The 21,469-nt window shown below is 44.2% G+C and overlaps 1 long non-coding RNA gene across 1 annotated transcript; it reads right to left on the reverse strand.

The window, feature by feature from the left end:
• Positions 1–9,472: 9,472 nt before the first annotated feature.
• On the reverse strand, positions 9,473–19,289 carry LOC130305552 (uncharacterized). The gene is made up of 5 exons (XR_008855123.1): positions 19,087–19,289; positions 11,097–11,181; positions 9,998–10,064; positions 9,733–9,897; positions 9,473–9,630 (listed from the first exon to the last, which is right to left on the reverse strand). It is a non-coding gene; the product is annotated as an uncharacterized LOC130305552 (long non-coding RNA).
• Between the last annotated feature and the right edge of the window lie 2,180 nt (positions 19,290–21,469).

A 21,469-nucleotide genomic window follows, 5' to 3' on the forward strand; every position in this document is an offset into this window, starting at 1 on the left:
TCGTCCTTTCCAGGCCTGATCATCGTGTGGTCTGAAATGGTGGCCAGGAGGAAATGGAGGCAGGCCAGGTCTGTGGTTGCCATTAATAGAGCACGGATTAAACTCAATAAGGTGGTGGGCAAATTCGTGGCCCGTAATGGGGGCCTGGTGGTGCGTCATAGAGAATTGGAGGGGAGCTCTTCGGAGTTCTTGGATGATGATGGCGTTCATCTGAATATTTTTGGTATGGATCTGTGGATCTTGGAGATTCGGGAGGTAGTGGAGCGAGCACTTAGTCTGTGGTGGAACGGGGACAAGTGAGGAGTCACTTGTCGCCATTGTGGCGGTGGCAGGAGAGAGACCTGGAGGTACAAGTGGATGGCATGGAGGTGATGGAATACAGTGTGGAGGTGGGCTGGGAGCGGTCCCAGCCCGATGGAAAATTCTGCAAGGGAACATGGGTTCCCAGGATTGTTGGGGGGGCCTGACAAAATGGTTCTCCTGTGCAGGCGCTAACGGCTAGGAGCAAGTGAGGCCCCATTCTAGCTTGGGCTCGGTAACAGTGCCTTCAGGTCCTCCTCCTGTGTTAGGGACATGTTAATTGGTTAACTTATGTTAAGAATGTTTTATTCAGGGCGTGACTGGACTCGCTAGAGAGAGGAAGCATGGTGTGAGAGCTCCCGCCGGACTGGACTGAAAACGGGCTAATGTGAAGGTTATGGGTGGTAGATCTCTTGCCAAACGGAAGAAGAAGCAACCTGCACCCACTGTGCCTCCTCTGAGCGGTATCGCCCGCTATTTCGCATCTCAGAAATCCGATCGGACCGACCAACCTGTGGTGCGGCCTTCAGACGCCATTCCCCAACAACAGCAGTGCGAGGCGGGGAGAAGGAGTGAGCAGGCGCTCCAAGCGGCGTCTGCAGCAAGTGACCCCGCTGACAGTGCAGCTCACACGGCCTGCAGACAGAGAGAGACCGGCGACAATACACAGGACTCTGCTCCGGGCTTTGACAACGCGCCGTGCGCGATACTGGAAGTAAGTGCCGCGCCTCCCTCCAGCACCAGTGCTCGGCTACCTCACCGCCTCCACTGCTGCCATCTCCTGCTGCGCCACAGCGTCCGGCACAGACCTGTGCCGTCCAGCACCCGGTCACCTACTGGTGCGGAACTGCACTTAACTTAGAGACTCCTTCCCCACTTACCTCCACATCCCTACCTGAGTGCTTATCAGACCACCAATGCCCGGGCATCAACCCGCTAAGAAGCTAGGCCCTGCCATACAGCCTATATCCACCAACCTCTATGTGACACAGATAGGGATGGGATCCTCACAGTCTACTGATGACAACCCAGTAGGGCAGTCTGCAATACCTGCCTCCCCGGCTCCTGACCACAGCTTGATGCCACAACCTGAACATCAGGTACTTCCTGCACCTGAATTTCGCCAGGGCTTGCAGCCTGAGTCCCCAACTCCCAATAATACATCACCCGACACAATAGCCTCCTCCATGGCTGCCGGTCCTGCCGCAATGAATCCACAGGCTGCTGGCCCCTCGCCATCCTTGCCGTCTCCTGCCACTGGCCAACACGTTTCACGTGAGATCCAGTATACGAATCCTGCATCTATGACACCTTTATTACCTACCTGCCAGGACTCGGGGAATGCCCAACAGTCACAAGATGGCTATTGGAGGCTGGTTGAGAAACGACATAAATCGCAAGGGACTTTACGTACACCACCTGTACGCGGAGCGGCTGCGCCACCCCAGCTACCTGTGCTCCCAGAAAAGGTTCCTGGCCCTCCGGCATGCGACATAACTGACTGGGCCAATGAAATGTACTCTGATGGCTCCAACTCTGATAGAGACTCTCAAGACTCATCTGTGGATAGTGACGCCCCTGAGTACTGGGGTAAAAGTCCCCCTGCAAAGAAAAAATTATTCAAGACCCTGATGAAAGTGAGACATAATAAACGCCGTTCCCGTGACCATTCATCCTCTGAGGACTCTCATACTCCAACGGAGGATGCCCCTCATAGGTCTGCACCCTCTAGACAGCAGATGCCAGCCATAACTGCCACGCTTCAGTCACATGTTCCGCCTCCTACCTTTCCACTTACTCCTGAGATGGCGCTCTCGACATTGCAGGGACACCCTGAATTGCAAGCACTCTTGACCCTGATCCCCACTAAAGCTGACTTGGCAACGCTGGCGACCGATCTCAAACTTGCTTGGAACCGTGACCTGGAACCCGTTAAGGCTGAGGTGTCTAACTTACATAAGAAGGTCCAGAGACTGGAGGATTTTTGCTCTACTACTACAACCCACCTCCAGAAACTACAGGAAGCCACAGAGAAATTGACATTACAGCAAATCCACACAATTGATCACTTGGACGATCTTGATAATAGGAATCGGCGCAATAATCTTAGGATCAAGGGCCTTCCGGAAACAGTTCTACCTCAGAACTTGCCAGATACATTGCAACGTCTCTTTAATGAACTACTAAAGAAACCGCCGTATTCGAACATAGAACTGGATCGTGCTCACAGGGCTCTCAGAGCGAAACATCCTGATCCGAAAAAGCCCCGTGATGTTGTCTGCAGAGTGCATCATTTTCTCCAGAAAGAGGCAATCCTGAGAGGTGCTAGACAGGTTAAAAACCTTTCCTATAATGGTTCCCCTATACAGATATACCCAGATCTTTCTCTACGGACCCTCCGTTTGAGAGCCTCCTTGAAACCGTTGCTGACTCTGTTACAAAATGCTAAAATTGTTTACAGATGGGGCTTCCCCTTCTCTCTGAATGCAAAGTATGGATCCAATATCTCTACGCTCAAGAGACCGGAAGATTTGCCTGCCTTCCTTGAAGCCTTCCGTATCCCCCATGTCAGTCTGCCTGAGTGGGAAGCCTTGTTCTTATCTCCCCTTCCTGCTGCACCGCAAAACCGTCCTGATCGATCTCCGAGAGACCGTCCATCCGAGGTCACCACAAGTGTCCCGCTGCAGCAAAGATCGAAACGTAAAACCTGAGCTGCCTATCTGAGATATTAGTGTATTACCTCATATGTAGTTTAACACTGTCAAATGTGGTTGCATTATGTCACCGCAGATAGATTACTGATATTTCTTGTCTTTTATAGCTTGTCCTCATATGGTCACTGTTTCCTGGCCTGTTAGTCTTATATTCTTTACTTGTTTATTTTATGTCTCCTTTGCTCCCATGGTACCCACTCTTCCTAAATATAATTTACTACCTGCACACATAATGCCCATAACCTACCAACTACCATTGTTCCCCTAATTTAGTTGCTACTGTTGTCACACTTAGCCCGTTTCATACTCGCCTCATCCCCTTAAGCGGGGATGAAGCTCTGACCTGTTACTCATAAGTCCAACCCAGGACCACTAAATGCTGTCCTTTCTGGCTTGTCTATCACGTTACCCCACTAGTATGTACATCGGACTGGTTCCGTTGGTACCTCTGACCCTTATGGTCTATTCCTTTAGTCCCTTTGCTTCTGTGTCTGTGCAGAAGCTTCTCTTCCCTTGCTTTCCTCCCTTTTCCCTTCCTCCCCACTTACTTGTGCTCTCTTCTATACGCAGACTTGAATCCTCGGACACTTGCCTGACTGATGGGCTGGACCCTCCACCTGTCTACCAACGGTGTGGTGAATATTGGCATTTACACATTACATCTGATGGCGGTTGACCTTCACATTACTACCCTTAATGTCAAGGGTTTCAACACCCCCGAAAAGCGTGCCCAGACGTTGTTCTCCATTCATAAGCAAAGATCCCATATCATAGCTCTACAGGAAACACATTTTAAAAAAGGTCACCTCCCTACCATACCAACCAGGCACTACTATAAATGGATACATAGTGTTAACCCTGATTCCAGGACTAAGGGTGTATCCATAGTTTTTCACAGGACGCTTCCCATTACGATCCAGACCTCCCTAGTTGACACAGACGCTCGATTTGTCTTCGCCAATTGCCTCCTTGCGGGACGTAATCTGACGGTTGCCTCTATATACGCTCCGAACCATAACCAAATTCAGTTCTTACTGAAGACTTTGGAGAGACTCTCCTCCTTTGCCAGGGGTCAGATTCTCCTGTGTGGAGACTTTAACACACCTCTATTCCCTCAGGTGGACACCTCATCAGGACACTCATACATCTCTCATAGTAAACTCAGGGCCCTTAGGCATAAGCTACATCTATTACAGTTAATTGATACCTGGAGAGCCTTCCATCCACAAGGACGAGATTATACCTTCTTCTCACACCCTAGACAAACATACAGTAGAATAGACTACATTCTCTGTTCACACTCCCTCCTCCCCTCTTTTACTTCTGTTACGATTGGTGTTGTCTCTATGTCTGATCATGCCCCAGTTCAGGGTACATTTACGCTTCCGACCTTGGTCAAGCCACATGCCTCTTGGAAGCTTAATGAAGTGGGATCCGTCGTCACCGCTAATCAAGTGGGAAACATTGAAATGTGTCTTGAGGGGAGTTTTGATGAGGCATGGGGCTTGGCTGAAAAGGGAAGCCTCAGCTAAGCTGATGACATTATACCGAGAGCTGCACATCCTAGAGACACGGCACAAACAACACCAACAGGACTCAACTTACCGTGAACTTATCAGAGTCAGGAGTGATCTGTTAGAGACGCTCAACAAAAAACACTGCCACTATAGACAACTAACGGGTAGACTGTTCTACGAGTGGAGTAATAAATCGGGGAAGATGCTGGCGAGGGCCCTTAGGGCGACACGCTCGACCCTCTATGTCCCCTCCATTCGCACTCGATCAGGCACCCCTTCTTCCCTCACGCCGGAAATACTGGAAACTTTTCAGAAATATTATACAGACCTATATAACCTCCCTTAACCTACCGCTCTCTCCTCTCACACTGACACTCAACCCTCCTTACAGAATTACTTACATGAAACGGCATTGCCCATCCTAACTGCTGAATCTATCTCGGACTTGGAGGCTCAGTTCACCCCTGAGGAACTCCACCTGGCGATATCGGCCCTACCTGCTGGTAAAAGTCCGGGACCAGATGGCTATACTGCCAAGTTCTATAAGACCCTCAGGGATGACCTGTCCTCCACACTCCTGCTGACTTTTAATGCTATCTCATCTTCCTCCTTTTTGGGATCGACTCTGAGACAAATAGGTTTGGGCCCCCATATGTTTGCCAGAATCATGTCGCTGTATTCCTCACCCCAGGCTAGAATCAGAATCAATGGACAGCTGTCGGCTCCCTTTAGCATTCGCAACGGTACGAGGCAAGGCTGCCCATTATCACCTATCCTTTATGTCCTATGCATGGAGCACTTGCTCAATGCAATACGCTCGAATCCAGATATAAGAGGCCTCTCCTCTCCCTCGTGCAGTTGCAAATGCTCAGCGTTCGCTGACGATGTCCTTCTATTTCTCTCCTCCCCGCTCACTACCCTCCCTTCCCTCCTCTCCACCATAGCACAATATTCGGCTTATAGTAACTATAAACTGAACCCATCCAAAAGCGAAGCTTTGAATATCACACTGCCCTCCCAAATGATCACTCACATTTCTTTCACTTACCCTTTTAAATGGCAGAGGTCATCACTGAAATATCTTGGGATCCTAGTCCCTAGTGATCTGGCTAGCACTTTTCAATTAAATTTTCCCCCATTGTTCCACACCCTGAGAACTGACTTGTCGAAATGGGACAATAAAAACTTCTCATGGATTGGCAGGGTAAATATTTTTTAAATGAACATCCTACCCCGCTTACTCTATCTCTTTGCCTGTATCCCCTGTCATATCCCCCGTTCTTTCTTTAAGGACCTCTCTGCAATGCAGTCTCACTTTGTTTGGAGTAAGAAACATCCCCGCTTGGCAGGGAAGGTGCTTTATAGACGCAAGAGGGAGGGTGGCCTCGCACTGCCAGACTGCCTATCGTATTACAAGGCGATCATATTAGCCAGAATACTAGACTGCTACCACAGTCAGACTGCTAAGCAATGGGTTGTCTTTGAAAGAAATCTCTGTGGTGTGGATGCTAGGTCTACCTTGTGGACCAAAAGACTGCCCGCCCCCTTGCACCCACCTGACCATTTACCCCCGGTAACACATTCAATACTGCGAGCACATCAGTCCTACCTGAAAAATACATCTCACTATTTCCCGGATGGCCCCCTTATGCCCCTGTTTGGCAATGTGCTCTTCCCTCCAGCGCAGACTTCTGCCACTTTCTTAACGCGTAAAAAGTCTGATTATGTCCTATTCTCTTCCTTACTGCAACCCACAGGCTTGAAATCCCTCTACGACCTTTTGGGTGGAACTCAGCCTTCAACTATACATAGGTTCCAATATAGTTAACTTCTACACTTCTATAACACCAACAAAGCCGCACTCCGTCTTCATAGACAACTGACCCCCTTTGAAACCCTTTGTGCGGCCTCCGCTCCTGTCCCCCATGCAATTGGAACTCTCTATGCCCTGATCATAGGGGAACGCTCTGAAATTCCCCTGCCCTATCGAGTGGCATGGGAAAGGGAACTACAATGTTCTATTCCTGACAATGACTGGTCTCGTGCCCTGCTACATTGTCACAAATCTAGTATCTCATGCAAGGCACAAGAAACTAACTATAAAATCATCACGAGATGGTACAGAGTGCCGTCTCTTTTGGCGCAGATGTTCCCACAGGCTTCTGATGCATGTTGGAGGTGCGAACGCTCAAATGGGACAATGTCCCATATCTGGGTGACATGCCTGACATTGAATACGTTTTGGACACAAGTTTTATCTACCGTAAATAGGCTGACGACCCTTTCCATCGATAAGGACCCACGACCTATCCTCCTGTCCATATTCCCTAACACATGCCCCCGTCTGTCAGCCACTTTAGCACACTATTTACTTATCTCGGCTAGAGCTGTGATCCCTCGCCTTTGGAAATCTCCACTACCCCCGACCTACTCCTCATGGCTGAGGGAAGTTACCTATACTTGTAGGATGGAAGAACTCCGGGCAGACTCTACCCGACAGTTCGATAAATACCATGCTGTTTGGTCGCCTTGGCTATCCTATGTTGCCTTTCAGGAGTTCACTGATGATAACCTGGATCTGTCACCACGCACGCTCATCCCCCTCTGTCCAACTCCGCAATAGCTCACCCACAGTTGCTGTTTACTGCTTAGACAGGTGGAGAGGTTCAGTCCGAACAGGTAAGACTCTCTGCCATATTACACTAAGTCTGCTGCATCCTATCTCCCCCTCTTCGATTCTTCTACACCCCCCCCTCCTTCCTCTATCCCCCTGTATCTTTTCCTCTCTCTCCCTCCTCTCCTATCTTCCAGTTCCCTCTACCGATGTTGTGTTTCCTTTGTCTGTCCTGGTTCTCTGCTTCACTACTGGCGATGTTTGAATTTTCGCTAAAGTTATCGAATTTATACGTAGTTCTGAATCCTGTTAGCTACTCACAACCTCTGTTCTCTGGAGTTCATTTATGATGTGAGGCTCGGACTGCTGTAATGTTTAACTTCACTGAGTGACTCCTTGTTTACTTGAGCCATGTGGGCTTTGTTGCCTGACCAGTGTAGACACTTCTCATGTTGTAATTTTCATTTTACCTTGTATGTTGAAAACCTTAATAAAACTTTACTTTGAAAAAAAAAAAAAATATATGTTTTATTCAATGTTATGTATGATGTTCATACAAGGTTGCCTTACAATGTTTTATTGTTATTTATTGTTTGATATTTAATAAAGGGGCTGCTGTGGCCTTGTTACCACCAACACTGTGTCTGTCATGTTTAAGGTAAGGGATTCCTCGTTACAAAGGGGGCTTTTGGGGGTTGGTGGATGGTAGGCTTTAGCAGCTATAATATCCCCAAGTCAAGGGTCCAGGCTGTAAAATAGAAGAACACCGGAGCAGCCAGATACACTGACTCTAAGGCTGAGCCTCATACTTCTACCGAAGCTGCAGAGTTATAGGGGAACTGTAAAAATGAAAGTACTACAACCCCCAGTGTGGTCAGTCTGTGCCCCCCTAAGGGTCAGGGTTGGAGGAGGCACAGGTTGAAAAGACACACTACAATGGGAGTTGTAGTACTGTAGTTGTTAAAGAAAAAAAATATGTTTTCATCATGTTGCCCATAGCAACCAATCAGATTACTTCTTTCATTCTTGAGAAGACCTCTGAAAAATAAAAGAAGTGATCTGATTGGTTGCTAAGAGCAACTGGACAACATTTCCTCTCCACAGGTACATTTCCCCGATTGTCTTCATATTTAGGATGAGAATCTACTGACAAAGTGAGTAGCCAACCATTTCTGGGCATAAAACTCTGTAAGAAACAGCAGTCTGGGGGCGTCTGTGGTGGACATGAAGGAAGGGGGGGGGTCCAGGGAAATTGAGATTTGACGTCTGCAGCGAGCGCTTCTCACTGAGCGACGGGTCTCATCCCAGGTATTGCAGGGGGACCCCCCACGATCAGCTACTTATCACATAAACCATGGATAGGGGATAAGTTAATTTTTGCCATAGTTCTCCTTTAATTGGCCAGAACACACCCAAAATCGGTCCCAGCCAAATATTGCTTCGTGTCCTGTCATTTCTCCCAGCTGTTCTTTTTCTACCTGCTTGTAAGGCATGCCTACACTCTCTAATTCCTTAAAGTGGTACTCCGCCCCTAGATATCTTATCCCCTACCTTAAGGATAGGACAAAAGATGACTGATCACTGGGACCCCCGCAATCTTCATGCAGCACCCGGCGTTCCAAATAATATATTAAGAACTCTGGGTTCTCGTGGTGCGGGTCGTGACCTCCTGCCACGCCCTTTCCATTTATGTCTATGGGAGGTGGTGTGATGTCACAAGAAGGTGTGGCATGATGTCACGAATCCCATCACAGGAACCAGTGATCTAAACATACTATTTAGAATTTTGGTTGCTGCATGGAGATTGCTGGGGTCCCAGCAGCAGGATCCCCTTGATCAGACATCTTATCCCCTATCCTTTACATAGGGGATAAGATATCTAGAGGCGGAGTACCCCTTTAAGGGACAGTTCATGTACCCAAAAGTTGATCCTTTGCAACCGTATGACCCCTAGCAAGTTCCCTGCATGAGTCCCATTCATCAGAAAAAGGCGTGTGCATGGAACTTGCTGGGTGTTCTACGTTTGCCTCATAAACTGCACCACCCAGCACCAGTTGCCTCTCTCTGCACCACATTATGCAGATCGTGCAGGAGAGCAGCTTTGGTCATCCATGTTTTGCTAACTCTATTTTCACACACAGAAATAAATAAATGAGTCGAACAAGTCAAAGAACAGTTTAAAAAAAGGGGAACTTTATTTATTATTTATTAAAATGTTTGTGTAGGGGATTTTTTGTAACCTCCCATCACTCACAAAGAGCGTACAGTAACTAATACTCAGGACAGGAAAAACCTCCAGAGGGGAGGAAACCTGTAGGGAATCCATGGCTACTGTATGGCCCTTCCTCTGGGCATACTAAAGGAGGTTACCTCTATAATTTGGGCAAATGTTTCTGTGTATGTGCATGATTCCTAGGCCTGTGCCTTCATCCAACGTCTTGCTGTAGGTCCCGAAATGCTACTCCATGTCCTGGAAATAGTGCATCTAAGATAGGGGACAAAAAAGATAGATTATTTACATGTTTATCATAAAAATACACATGGAACTGCAATAAAGACCTTTTGGACAAAACAATGTAACACTTACCAGTCACAGTCATGTGCATGACTTTGCATTCCCGTGTCCCTACACAGTGTCCAGCACCGGCCCCTCACTGATGAACAGGACCAGTGTTATTTCTGGGGCTATGCCTTCATCCAACGTCTTGCTGTAGGTCCGGAAATGCTACTCCATGTCCTGGAGATAGTGCATCTAAGATAAGAAAAAAAAGATAGATTATTTACATGTTTATCATAGAAATACACATGGAACTGCACTAAAGATCTTTTGGACACAACAATGTAACACTTACCAGTCACAGTCATGTGTATGACTTTGCATTCCCGCGTCCCTACACAGTGTCCAGCACCGGCCCCTCACTGATGGAAAATGAACAGGAGCCGTGTTATTTCTGCTCAGTGCTGCTCTTTGGTGGACAATGGTTATGACATCACATGTTTGACACACTGTTACCTCCTGGGAGTTCTATTTCAGTAGTGCTGCTCTCTGATTGGCTGAAAATCAAAAAAGCTTTCTAATATATTCTGTATGACTGTTATTTAAGGTTTTTGACAAATTTTATTAAAATGGCGCCACTCCCTGTGGGTGCGTTATATTTGTTTCTCCTAACCAGACATTCTGTATAAGTAATATAATTTGGTGGCCCCAACAGCCTCGGCCCATAGGTTTCTTACATAGATCAATGCTACTCCGGTAGGCTCAATGAGCAGCGCTGGCCGCCGGGACGTCTGACGAGTGACGTCCCTGACGTTGCGGTCTGGAACGAAGGATGTCACTAGTCATACGTCCCAGCAGCCATTGATTTAAAGTGGTCATGGCTCCTGCTGCCAGTTCAAGATCAGACACCATGGCCCTAGATTGACATACTGCAACACCGATCCCCTGTGGCTGCCCACCTGTTGCAAAACTACAACTCTCAGCCTTCGGCTGTCAGGGCATGCTGGGAGCAGGGGCGGATCCAGAGTCGAGTCTCGGGAGGGGCGCTATTAGAGTATTTTGTGTTGGCGGACAGAAGATTACGGAACTTACAATATTATTAAATGTATCATACAGTCCTAACCTTGTTTAAGACTCTTAGGCCGTGCTCATATGTCAGAAAAATAATCATATATACCAATTGCCACAGAATGGGAAAGTGCTAAGGCTCTATAGTGAGGAGAATACGCAGTGATATCAGTGACTACAGGTGACGTCTTATCATTGTGTATTCTCCTCACTATAGAGAAGACGTCACCTGTAATCACTGATATCATTGTGTATTCTCCTCACTATAGAGATCAGTGATTACAGGTGACGTCTTCTCTATAGTGAGGAGAATACACAATGATATCAGTGATTACAGGTGACGTCTTCTCTATAGTCTTTCCTTATCTAATTCAGATGGTACATACCGCCAGGATTTGTTCCAGCTAAATCTTCTCTCTGCAAAACTTGATGCCCAGACGTCTCCTCACTATGCCAATGCATTCTGATCCTCTATATGAAAACAATAATTATTATAATACTGCCAAACACTGTATTCTTTGAATATAATACTGTCACACACCCTCCTAATATAATTCTGACATACTGTACCCCCTGAATAGACAACACACTGTACCCTCTGAATATAATACCACCATACACTGTACCCTCTGAATATAATACTACCACACACTGTGCCCTCTAAATTTAATACTACCAAACACTGCACCCTCTGAATATAATACTATCACACGCTGCACCCTCTAAATATAATACTATCACACACTGTACCCACTGAATATAATACTAACACACACTGTGCCCTCTAAATCTAATACTACCACACAGTGCATTCTCTGAATATAACTTGCTGTGCTGTAACTACCCTCTGAGTAAAATACCGTAATGTATTGTGGCCCCTAAAAAACGTACCACCCCAGAAATTCCTCACAATATACACTATACTTCTGAAAGGCAAAACACTCTGTGCCTTCACATATAGTAATAATGCCCCATCTTGTGCCCCTACATATAATATGACCTGTCCTGTTCCCCCACATAATAATGCCCTCTGTGCTGTGCTCCTCACATAGAATGCTCCTGTCATGTGCCCCACACATTTAATGCCCCCTGTGCTGTGCCCTTCACATATAATGCCCCCATTCTTTGCCCCTCACATATAATGCATCCATCATGCGCCCCTCATATATAAAGCCCCCATCATGCGTCCCGCACATATAATGCCCTTATCATGCGCCCCTCACATATAATGCCCCCTGTGCTGTGCCCTTCACATATAAAGCCCCATGTCCTGTCCACTCAGGGGGCATTATATGTGAGGAGCACAGCACAGGGGGCAATATATGTGAGGGGAACAGCACAGGGGGCAATATATGTGAGGGGAACAGCACAGGGGGCAATATATGTGAGGGGCACAGCACAGGGGGCATTATAAGTGTGGGGTACATAACAGGGGGCATTATATCATATAATGTCCCCCTGTGCTGTGCCCCACACATATAATGCCCCCTGTGCTGTGCCCCACACATATAATTTATATGTGTGGCACAGCACAAGGGGCATTATATGTGAGGGGCACAGCACAGGGGGCATTATATGTGAGGGGCACAGCACAGGGGGCATTATATGTGAGGGGCACAGCACAGGGGGGCATTATATCATATAATGCCCCCCTGTGCTGTGCCCCACACATATAATGCACCCTGTGCTGTGTGCCCCACACATATAATTTATATGTGTGGCACAGCACAGGGGGCATTAGGTGAGGGGCACAGCACAGGGGACATTATATGATATAATGCCCCCCTGTCCTGTGCCCCTCACATATAATGCCCCCTGTGCTGTGCCCCTCACATATAATGTCCCCTGTGTTGTGCCCCTCACATAATGCCCCCTGTGCTGTGCCACACATATAAATTATATGTGAAGGGCACAGGACAGGGGGCATTATGTGAGGGGCACAGCACAGGGGGCATTATATGTGAAGGGCACAGGACAGGGGGCCCCCTGTCATGTGCTCTTCACATATAATGCCCCCTGTGCTTTGCCCTGCAGACCAGGGACATGCACAGACATTTTGGAGGGCAGGGGCTCAAGTAAAAAAGAGGGCACTTTTCATAATTTAAAAAACGTCTGCCAGACTTAATGGGCAGATGTGCTGCGGCCCAGGGACACAGTGGCCTCCCGCCAGGCTTTCTCGACATTCTTAGCCCCCATAAAAGTTGGTGTTTTTGTAAAATCGAGTCAAGAACAGTTTCTATGAAGGTCTGCCATGTGTATATACACTTTGGCTGTGCTGTCAGTCTTATTTACAGAAAAGATATGACAGCTGCCCTATAATATACTGTATTATAGAGGAGATTTATCAAACCTGTGCAGAGAAAGAGCGGTGCAGTCGCCCATAGCAACCAATCAGATCGTTTTGCGGAAGGATTTTCCTCTGCAAAGGTTTTAATAAATCTCCCCCTATATGCCCCCACCTGAGCTCTATATGACAGAACCCAGCACCCATCACCAATCACCCATTACCCATCCCCAATCACCCAGCACCAATCACCCAGCACCCATCACCCATCCCCAATCACCTAGCACCAATCACCCAGCACCCATCACCAATCACCCAGCACCAATCACCCAGCACCAATCACCCATCACCCATCCCCAATCACCCAGCACTCATCACCCATCCCCAATCACCCAGCACCAATCACCCAGCACCAATCACCCAGCACCCATCACCCAGCACCCATCACCAATCACCCACCTTACGCAGGAATCTCCACACAGCTCTGGTTCTTACACTGAAGAGATGGACACCACACTAATATATGCTTACAGTCTACAATATACTAAAGTTGGCAAAAAAAATAATTATAAATATACAAAGATGGCGAGGCATAGCACAGCATACAGGATGGAGGCAGGGAAGCTCCGCCTCCATTGCGCACAAGACTGACTTCGCATACTAGCAATGTGGGGCAATACCTAGAAAATGGAAAGACCAATTTTTGTATACTGCACTGTAACCTAGTGTATTGGGTTTAGTGCGAGTAAACAGCCTGTCAGTTTCCCTTTAATTATATACCGTACCTCCCCTTAATTCCCTATATACTGTGCCACCATTCATCTATTAATTCCCTATATACTGTGCCACCATTAATGAACTATATACTGTGCCACCATTCATCTATTAATTCCCTATATAATGTGCCACCATTCATCTATTAATTCCCTATATACTGTGCCACCATTAATGAACTATATACTGTGCCACCATTCATCTATAAATTCCCTATATACTGTGCCCCTATTAATGAACTATATACTGTGCCACTATTAATGAACTATATACTGTGCCACCATTCATCTATTAATTCCCTATATACTGTGCCACCATTAATGAACTATATACTGTGCCACCATTCATCTATTAATTCCCTATATACTGTGCCACCATTCATCTATTAATTCCCTATATACTGTGCCACCATTCATCTATTAATTCCCTATATACTATGTCACCATTAATGAACTATATACTGTGCCACCATTCATCTATTAATTCCCTATATACTGTGCCACTATTAATGAACTATATACTGTGCCACCATTCATCTATTAATTCCCTATATACTGTGCCACTATTAACGAACTATATACTGTGCCACTATTAATGAACTATATACTGTGCCACCATTCATCTATTAATTCCCTATATACTGTGCCACCATTCATCTATTAATTCCCTATATACTTTGCCACTATTAATGAACTATATACTGTGCCACTATTAATGAACTATATACTGTGCCACCATTCATCTATTAATTCCCTATATACTGTGCCACCATTCATCTATTAATTCCCTATATACTGTGCCACCATTAATGAACTATATACTGTGCCACCATTCATCTATTAATTCCCTATATACTGTGCCAACATTAATGAACTATATACTGTGCCACTAATATTTAACTATACTGTGCCACCACTAAGGGTGCATTCACACGTGCGTATTTTCTGCTGCAGATCTGCTGCAGATTTGCTTTAGCAGATTTCTCTTCCCATTGTCAATGAGAAGCAAAATCTGCAGCAAAAATAGGCACACGTGAACGCACCCTAAGGATCTACACACAGTGCCAGCATACATAAAAATATAATGTTCCAATATAATGAAATATATGCTGTGCTCCCATAAATTCCCTATATACTGTGCTTACATTCCTCTATTAATTCCCTAATAATGTGCTTCATACAATAAATACAAGCACATAACATAAAGGCACATACAGTACATAGGTAATATTCACACATACAGTACATAGGTAATATACACACATACAGTACATAGGTAATATACACACATACAGTGCATAGGTAATATACACACATACAGTACATAGGTAATATACACACATACAGTGCATAGGTAATATACACACATACAATACATAGGTAATATACACACATACAGTACATAGGTAATATACACACATACAGTGCATAGGTAATATACACACATACAGTACATAGGTAATATACACACATACAGTACATAGGTAATATACACACATACAGTACATAGGTAATATACACACATACAGTGCATAGGTAATATACACACATACAGTGCATAGGTAATATACACACATACAGTGCATAGGTAATATACACACATACAGTACATAGGTAATATACACACATACAGTGCATAGGTAATATACACACATACAGTGCATAGGTAATATACACACATACAGTGCATAGGTAATATACACACATACAGTGCATAGGTAATATACACACATACAGTGCATAGGTAATATACACACATACAGTGCATAGGTAATATACACACATACAGTACATAGGTAATATACACACATACAGTACATAGGTAATATACACACATACAGTACATAGGTAATATACACACATACAGTGCATAGGTAATATACACATACAGTGCATAGGTAATATACACACATACAGTACATAGGTAATATACACACATACAGTGCATAGGTAATATACACACATACAGTGCATAGGTAATATACACACATACAGTGCATAGGTAATATACACACATACAGTCCATAGGTAATATACACACATACAGTCCATAGGTAATATACACACATACAGTGCATAGGTAATATACACACATACAGTGCATAGGTAATATACACACATACAGTGCATAGGTAATATACACACATACAGTGCATAGGTAATATACACACATACAGTGCATAGGTAATATACACACATACAGTGCATAGGTAATATACACACATACAGTACATAGGTAATATACACACATACAGTGCATAGGTAATATACACACATACAGTACATAGGTAATATACACACATACAGTGCATAGGTAATATACACACATACAGTGCATAGGTAATATACACACATACAGTGCATAGGTAATATACACACATACAGTGCATAGGTAATATACACACATACAGTGCATAGGTAATATACACACATACAGTGCATAGGTAATATACACACATACAGTGCATAGGTAATATACACACATACAGTGCATAGGTAATATACACACATACAGTACATAGGTAATATACACACATACAGTACATAGGTAATATACACACATACAGTACATAGGTAATATACACACATACAGTACATAGGTAATATACACACATACAGTGCATAGGTAATATACACACATACAGTACATAGGTAATATACACACATACAGTACATAGGTAATATACACACATACAGTGCATAGGTAATATACACACATACAGTACATAGGTAATATACACACATACAGTACATAGGTATTATACACACATACATAGAGACACTGACACATACATACAACATGGAATATATACTAAAAGATATAGCCAATAGGCACATCATACATACAGGTACACACATACAATCACTCACAGATATACACACACATACATAGATTTACTTGCTCATATATATATATATATATATATATATATATATATATATATATACACACACACACATATATATACATACATACACATACATACATACACATACACAGACAGATTCACTTGCTCACATATATATATACACACACATACATACACACATATATACACACACACATGTATACATACACACACATACACACACATATACATACACACATACATATATACATACATACACACATACACACACACACATATACATACACACACATACATACACACACACACACATACATACACACATATATACATACACACACATACATATATACATACATATACATACACACACACATACACACATATATACATACACACACATACATACACACATATATACATACATACACACACATATATACATACATACACATACATACACACATATATACATACATACACACACATACATACACACACATATATACATACACACACATACATACACACATATATACATACACACACATACATACACACATATATACATACATACACACACATATATACATACATACACATACATACACACATATATACATACATACACACACATACATACACACATATATACATACACACACATACATACACACATATATACATACATACACACACATACACACATATATACATACATACACATACATACACACATATATACATACATACACACACATACATACACACACATATATACATACATACACACACATACACACATATATACACACACAGTGGTGTGGAAATAAATAAAAAAAACTACTGGTCCAAGGGACTAAAGCGGAACACAATCTACTTGTCCCTCAAGAAAATCTACTTGTCCTGGTTGATGAAATAATTTCAACCAAAATAGTCTGATCCCCCCCCACTAGACCACCAGGGATGGATATAAGATCCCTTTAGACACTGCTGACAGTGGTGATCTAATGGGTTAATAGGTGATCGCAGCATGCCAGGCTATTAGCGGAGGGAGAGCTGTAGCTCCTCTTACACCCCAGACAAGCCCAGAAAAGTCTAGATGTAACTTTTTGATCACCTTATAAAACATTTCTCATATGAAGTGACCAAAAATTAGCAATTCTGGACTATTCTTTACATTTACACCGTTCACTGTACGGTTTAATTAACATTATATTTTAATAGTCTGGACATTTCCACATGTAGCGATACCACTTATGTTTATTTTTGTACATTATTTTTATTTAAAGAAAATTGGAAACTTTTATTAGGAAAGGGGCTTATTCACATGTATACGCACTTTATAAAATATTTTAATCACTATTTTTCAGTCTCAATAGGGACTTATGTGTTACTGGGGGGGGGGGGGGGGGGGTTCTGCTTCTCCAGTTTATGTGCTGCATTTTGTGTCAGAAAATGCTGGAAGTTGCATTTAGTTACTAGATAACTACAACTCCCAGCATGCCCTGATACAGCCTATGGTTCTGTGGGTGTTGCAGCATGTTGCACTGTATAGTACAGTTAAGGTTATTGGGGGACATGCTGGGAGTTGTAGTTTTGGTTTGTGTCAGCTGCAGAGCCATAGGATGTGTCAAGGAATACTGGGAATTGCAGTTAATAACTACAACACCCAGCATGCCCTGATGCAGCCTATGGCTCTGCAGCTGGGGGATTCTGGGGGTGCAATTTAGTGCGGGTGCCACTAAAAATAAATAAAATTAGATGGCCCGACGTGACAGTCCGCTCCTACACCCGCCACACACACACCCGCCACTGCACCCCCCCCCCAACATCATACATTACATACACTCACACCATACATATACACCATACATATGCACACATCATACATACACCTGCCGCTGCCCCCCCACATCATACATCACATACACACACATCACACTTAGACATTATACACACATCATACATTACATACACATCACACATAGACAGACATCATACACACATCATGCATTACATACACATCACACATAGACATTATACACACATTATACATTACATACACATCACACATAGACATCATACACACATACACTCACACCATACATATCCACCAGTGTTTCCCAACCAGGGTGCCTCCAGCTGTTGCAAAACTATAACTCCCAGCATGCCCAGGGCATGCTGGGAGTTGTAGTTTTGCAACAGCTGGAGGCACCCTGGTTGGGAAACACTGATATACACCATACATATATATCATATACATCATATACATATATATATCATATCATATATATCATACATATCATATATCATATACATCATATACATCATACATACACCTGCCCCCCATCATACATTACATACACACATCACACATACACTCACACCCTACATATACAACCACCCTTCCTGCCGCCGCCGCCGCCTGTATTCTCGGTCTCCTCACCTGAGCCGCCATGAGTGGACATCAGAGCTGTAGTCCCGGCCGGTGTGAGGTCAGATTTCCGTCCTCCCCCTCCCCCCCTGCTCTGTGTTTTCCCCGTGCAAACAAGCAACCTCCCCGTGGTGGATTAGGTCCTGTGGAGACAGGGGGAGGGGGAGGGATAGAGCTGTGTGCGGGGGATGGAGCTGTGCACGGAGCTGTCTACATCCTCTCTCTCCCCCTGCTTTGTCTTCTGAGCTCCGTCCATCCTCCGGGAGGGGAGATAAGGGGGCTCTGCAGTCAGCTGGAGGCCGCCGCCCCCTCCATACACTCTGAGCGCCGGTGTGAGGTGTAGACTTCCATCGGCTCCTGCGCCTCACACCGACATTAAAGAAAAATAAGGGGGGGGGAAGTCTGTCTGTCCCTGCCCGATACAGGGCTAAATCTATAAACAATTCACCTGCCCGGCGCCCAAAACTACTTGTCCCGGGCGTCGGACTATAGGATTTCCACATCCCTGACACACATACATACACACATATACACATACATACACACATATATACATACATACACATACATACATATACACATAGATTCACTTGCTCACATATATACATACACACACACACTGACATACAATCACTCACATATATACACTGACATACAATCACTCACATATATACATATACACACACTGACATACAATCACCCACATATATACATATACACACACTGACATACAATCACTCACATATATACATATACTCACACTGACATGCAATCACTCACATATATACACACACACTGACATACAATCACTCACATATATACATATACACACACTGACATACAATCACTCACATATATACATATACACACACTGACATACAATCACTCACATATATACATATACACACACTGACATACAATCACTCACATATATACATATACACACACTGACATACAATCACTCACATATATACATACACACACACACACACAATCACTCACATATATACACACACACACACTGACATACAATCACTCACATATATACACACACACACACACTGACATACAATCACTCACATATATACATATACACACTGACATACAATCACTCACATATATACATACACACACTGACATACAATCACTCACATATATACACACACACACACTGACATACAATCACTCCCATATATACACACACACACACTGACATACAATCACTCCCATATATACACACACACACACACACTGACATACAATCACTCACATATATACATATACACACACTGACATAGAATCACTCACATATATACATATACACACACTGACATACAATCACCCACATATATACATAAACACACACTGACATACAATCACTCACATATACTCACACTGACATGCAATCACTCACATATATACATACACACAATGACATACAATCACTCACATATATACACACACACACACACACTGACATACAATCACTCACATATATACACACACACACACACTGACATACAATCACTCACATATATACACACACACACACTGACATACAATCACTCACATATATACACACACACACACACACTGACATACAATCACTCACATATATACATATACACACACTGACATACAATCACTCACATATATTTACAGTTACTTACAGTAAGGCCCCATCCATCCCTCTCTGCACATACATAGAGATAGACACACACACATATATGTGTGTATTTATATATATATATATATATATATATATATATATACACACACACTGACATACAATCACTCACATATATTTACAGTTACTTACAGTAAGGGCTGCTTAGACTGGTTTGTGGCCGGACATGTTGTGGGCGGGGCCTCCATTTGCCTCCCTCTGCCTCCTCTGCTCCTGTCTCCTCCGTGTGGAGAGAAGCAAAGAAATGGCAGATAATGACAGGGTGAGTGGCGCCCCCTTGCTGCAGGGAGGGCACAGCACCCTCCATTAAACCACATACAAATCTCCAGCAATGGATCCTTTTTACTTCACTTGTCAGCCTGAGTCTGCACCTCCTTTTGTGAGGGCACTAGAGGGGCAGGTGAGGAAAAGGGCAGGGGCTCCAGCCCCCTTTCACTCCTATGTGTGCACGTCCCTGCTGCAGACCCTCATTAAATATTCCCTTTTCTCTGACCCCCCTCCTCCTAACAGTGGCGCATATCCTGTTTCCATAATCCCCTGGACCCTGAGCATACCCTTACTTACAGTATGCAGGCCGCAGGGACGGGTCCTCCAGGCGCCGGCGCGATGATGTGACGTCATCGCGCCGGCCTTTAGTGGATCTCGTCCCCGCAGCTCACACGCTGTGTACTCACAGCGTGTGTGTAAGGTTAGTGCAGTGTTTCCCAA

This window comes from Hyla sarda, unplaced genomic scaffold, assembly GCF_029499605.1.
Source record: "Hyla sarda isolate aHylSar1 unplaced genomic scaffold, aHylSar1.hap1 scaffold_1320, whole genome shotgun sequence".
Taxonomy (NCBI): domain Eukaryota; kingdom Metazoa; phylum Chordata; class Amphibia; order Anura; family Hylidae; genus Hyla; species Hyla sarda.